We start from the raw sequence: 5,000 nt of genomic DNA, 5'->3' as shown, positions 1-5,000 counted from the left end.
AACTTTGTTAACTCACTATGCTTGTGCAAAAGAATAGGGAAATAGCATCTTTCACCCTCTTTCCACCGATCACATTTGCTTCTCACCCTCAGAATTCCAACCTGATCAGGATAAACATTAAGCTGACTGACAAGATTGGGTATGTTCTTGACCCTTTTCAAATCAGACCCAAAATAATCAAAGACTTCAGGGAAATAGACAAGCTGATCTTTCAAAATTATGTGCATAACAGCCTCTTTGTAATACCCAGATTCAATAACCATCAAATCCTTACAAGTTGGTCTGTTCAACTTTGTGCGAGCCTTCCACTTATTCCAACATCTCAGAACCCTAGCAATTACAGCCACTAAATGGCGAAAGTCAGAATATCTGTTTGGAGAAACTAGATATTCAGATGATATGGAAAGTTTATTGCACTGTATATTATAATTACCAACGTCTTTGCTTTCAACATTATCATCATTGATCTTGAATAAAGGATTCGGGATGGTGAAACTCAGTACATTTTGACTTATTGCTACATCACTTGACTGAATTTGTGGTCCTGAGAAATAGTTAGTTTTCTTGAGTTGTTTGTATGATAAACATCTAGTTATGCAATCCCCAGGATTATTCTGCCCACTTGTGAAGGTAAAGTTCACAGGGAAGATTTCACAAAGCTGATTTATACGATGTAACCTATTCAATATAAAATTGGATTTTCCCTGCATTTTATCAAGTTTACTAGCATAGGAATTTACCCAAGTTAACGCTACCAAACTATCAGAATACAAAGTCAGTGCTTTAATATTAATGGGAATGACACATGCAGGACCAGACAGTTCTTTATAAAGTTCCATAAGCATCTCTGTACCTAAACTAATAGCCTGCAACTCCAAGGAAGGGATTGATTTAGTCTTCAAATTTGTGTTCACAATTCTGTTTTTGGCCAATACAAAACTAACCTTACCTGTATCTATATTCTCAATATAAAGTACGGCTCCATACATGAGACTACTTGCATCAACACAAGCTAGTATCCTATAAGATGCATCTCTTTCCCCTACAAACCATTCTACCATAATTTCAGGAGTTGCATTAGCTTGTCTTGCAATACAGTTCCACTCTTTCATTCGCTCTTGTGACAATGGATCATCCCATCCAAGTGATTTGTCACACTGTAAGCCATGCATAAAAACTCTAGATCTGTTAAAAACTGGTCCATTGAAATTATATAAATCAAAATTAGAGGCTATCGACCTGAGAATTAAACGTTTTGTATTGGCTGATCCCTCAAGAGCAATAGGTCTAGTTGACAATATATCATCTTGCCTATGCCACTGCAAGCCTAAAAGTTTAACTTTACTGTCAGTTCTGTTTTCAAGACTAGCATCAATATCCTCCTGAAGTGAACTATCATTAGTAACAATTTGTTGTAATTCCATCTTATAGGGCTCAAAAATAGATGGCAATAACTGATAAGCCCATTTCAAAGTTGATGAATCACTACAAGTGAAAGCACCATTATCCATATAAAATAATTGATAAATCAACCTTTTCAAACATACAACCTCCTCAGAATTCCCTTCAGTATCCAGGACCAAAATCTTGTATAAACTCAACATCAAAATTGTTGGTGAACATCATAATCCAAAACTCAATCGCACATTCTTATACCCCACAAGAGAAAAATCTCCTTTCTTTACATTACGATACCAAAGAAATAGTAATTTATTCTGATCAGAGGGATTCAGCTCTATTTGGTTAAAAGCTTTCCGGATGTCGAAGCATAGAAGCTTAGACCCACATCTCAGGTGTAAAAGAACTGAAGCAATCTTTTGGTTTAAACAAGGTCCAGAATGAATACTCTGATTATGACTAACAGTAGCTGGCTTGGACAAATCTATTTCATAAATATTCGAGAGAAAAACTACTCTACACTTAGTGGTCTCCCTGTTTAGTTTAAACACACCCATGTGCGGTAAGAAACTATGCTCAGGATGTTCCTCCATATACTGATCCAAATTTGGAATCCTCTGCATTATACCAAGTTGTTCTTGTTCTTTAATGGCATCATCCATCAAAAGTAAATGAAGCTCATTCTTTCTTAACTTTTTTAAGTTAGATTTTAGCACAGCTTTAGCAAGATTGTAATTCCTACCAAGAAGATGAGATACTTTACTGTTCCATAAAAGAGGCATGGATATCCTGCCCTTTTCAGTACGAACAGAATGATTCAAAGCAAATCTAACAAGTTGATCATTGACCTCTGAAGAGCAGTTTTCGAATTCTAATTGGTCATAGTTTAATACCTTCTTCTCATCATATTTCATGAGAATTTCGTTTGCAGCTTTATTCAATTCAGTCTCCGAAATACTTCCATCATCTTTCAACACTGCAAAATTTGATTCAACATCAAGAGTTACCTCCTCTTCCATAAAGTTTGAATCATCACACAAGATGCTTGAACCAAAGCCTACATAGACAACAGAAGACTCTACAGACAAATAAGTAGAAATGTCCGAATTATTACCATTGTATGAGGCATAATTTAAATCAGGTAAGTATTTCAAATTAGAAATAGTGTTCTGCAGATTACCCAATAGCATAACCCCTAGAGCACATTGACTATAGACAGAGGGAATCGGCTGACCAAAATTTACCATTGAGCTCAAAAGACAATACATAGAATTTGTACCTAATATGAAATCAATGTTATTGATCTCCTCCTGATGGTTTAACAATTGATTGTCTGCCAAGACATAGCCTTTCTCAATAAACGCAGTTGTAATCCTAGAAAGCTGTGGAAGTTTCAAATTTATATCAATAGATGGTACACAAAGTGCTTCAATCTTGAACCTTTCCTTACCTATCTCTACCTCTACTTCCACAAGCTTAGTTACATACTGCTTACTCGAGTTAAAACCGTTAACAGTCAAATGTACCCTTTCTTTTAACACCTTGAGATTACTAGTATTGGCTACAGCTTCCGTAATAAAATTAGTCTGGCAACCACTGTCTACAAGACACCTAATCTCGAACCGGTTACTTAGGTAACAAGTAAAAGTAGGCAAAATTGACTCTGTGCTGGTAGTCCGTAAAGCACCTACTGATAGAATCATGCCACTAGAAACCTCCTCTTTGGGAGCAGATTTACAGTTTTTCCCTTTTTTGGACACTTTTTGACTCTGAGAGGTAACAGGGGTTGCTTCGATTTTATTGGTGGCACCCAGTAAACTCCTTTCTTCATTTCCATTTATACACAGATAGGTAAAATGCCATTTTCCACAATGAAAACATTTCTTTCGAAAAACAAATTTACAAGATTCGGTGGAATGATTGGCTTTAGCGCACTTTAAACATCCTCCAATTTCCTTCAATTTGTCAACTTTGGCCTTTGGACTATCATAATACTTACACTTATAGATAAGATGAGAAGAGTCCCTTTCCTTGTCTAAAGCACATAAAGTACACTTAACTGAAGGTCCGTTAGTCTTGCTAAAATTGACATTAGTAGCCAAATTTGTTGTTGAAGATTTGATATTAAAACCTTTAGAATGATTCTTTGAATGGAAATTCTGGGTAGCTAATGAATATCGTTCTGCTGCCTCAAAAAATTTATCCTTTATTTCATCCAATGAAGGTCTGGTCTTATTTGTTATGATAGTCAACTGATTTTTGAAAGTATCATTCAAACCTTGCCAAAAGAAATAATTCAAAAAGTCATTAGTTTCAATTTTTTGCAACTTAACAGATTCAATACAGTTTTTCATCTGACTAATATAGGAAAATGGATCTGTGCTGTACGTTAATCTCATCTCTGCTATTTGTTTAATAGTATTGAATTTCTGCAGCGAACCAGAAGCCAAAGCTGCTAACAAAAGTTCCTTGGCATCATTATAAGTCTGTTTATCCACTTCAAGTGAACTCAACAAAACGGAAGCACGCCCCGAAACTTGTTGCTTTAACAACAACAACTTATCCCTATCCTTAAGCTGAAAGGAGCCTGTGGTATCCTCAAATTCTGTTAAGAATTTGTTTATATTTTCCCCTTCAGTGCTACTGAAAGTAGGAAGGGGAGCAGTAGGACTCTTAAGCAAACTCCTTGCAGCATCTAAGGTACTAGAAGTGAAAGAGACAGTATCTTCAAGGAAGGCTAACATTTCATTGAGTTTATCAATATAAGATTCACAATTCGCCAATTCCACTGTAAGTTTATCACTACTTTCTTCCTCTTGCCATATCAAGGCTTGAATTTTGCTATCATGGTCCCTCAAGTCATCAAGATACGATTTAAACTTAGCTTTGAGGACATGTTTCTCAGAGGTGGTTTTAGTTTGGAGTGAAATCTTATTGTTATAATACTTTGTCACTTGTCCTCGGATATATTTCCGACTATTGATTAAAAGAGACAAATTAGACATGATTACAAACTTTTATTTTTTCTGTAACAAAACCTCAAACAATCTTTCATCAATTTAAATAGATGATTTAAACCTACTGTATTTAAATGTACCGAATCTCTATACAACCTCTGGTTATCTAATCTCCCCTGGCTTTCCACCCTAAACAGAAAATCTTTACACTTTAAACCTAGTACAAACTTATTGAAATAGCGTCTAAGTAATTTATAGTGTTCTGTAAGAGGGGCATCAAACCTATTCCTGTTTACATGAAACCTCAGCTCTACTTGCGAGGCAATAAGGCAAGTATTTGGTAGTTTTTCACGAACTAAGATATAAAATGCTCTGCAATTTTCTTTGACTAAGGATAAGTCTATGTCAGCTTTTAAGTCATTACCTCCCAGATATACAATTAAATAGTCAGGATTATAAGATACCAAAGGATCTAAAAGACTAGTATTGTTAAGAAAGATGGAAAATGTGGCACCTCTCCAACCAAAAAATGACACTTCAAATTTCACATTATCAATTTTTATTTCTGATCCCTCAAATCTCCTTTCGAGATCAGAAACATATGAATGTCCAAAGACTGCCAATTTCATAACAACCACAGATCAG

At 35.4% G+C, this 5,000-nt stretch overlaps 1 protein-coding gene across 1 annotated transcript in view; it reads right to left on the bottom strand.

Annotated features, from left to right (window-relative positions):
- Positions 1-26, bottom strand: part of LOC137636476 (uncharacterized) — a 2,607-nt gene extending 2,581 nt beyond the window's left edge. The window contains exon 1 of the mRNA XM_068368901.1: positions 1-26. This exon is cut by the window's left edge and continues 1,989 nt beyond it. The gene's annotated coding sequence lies outside the window, so the exon portion shown is untranslated.
- Positions 27-5,000: the final 4,974 nt, after the last annotated feature.

The sequence above is a fragment of the Palaemon carinicauda genome, unplaced genomic scaffold, assembly GCF_036898095.1.
Source record: "Palaemon carinicauda isolate YSFRI2023 unplaced genomic scaffold, ASM3689809v2 scaffold3087, whole genome shotgun sequence".
Lineage (NCBI taxonomy): Eukaryota > Metazoa > Arthropoda > Malacostraca > Decapoda > Palaemonidae > Palaemon > Palaemon carinicauda.
This window is presented reverse-complemented; position numbering and strand designations above follow the sequence as displayed.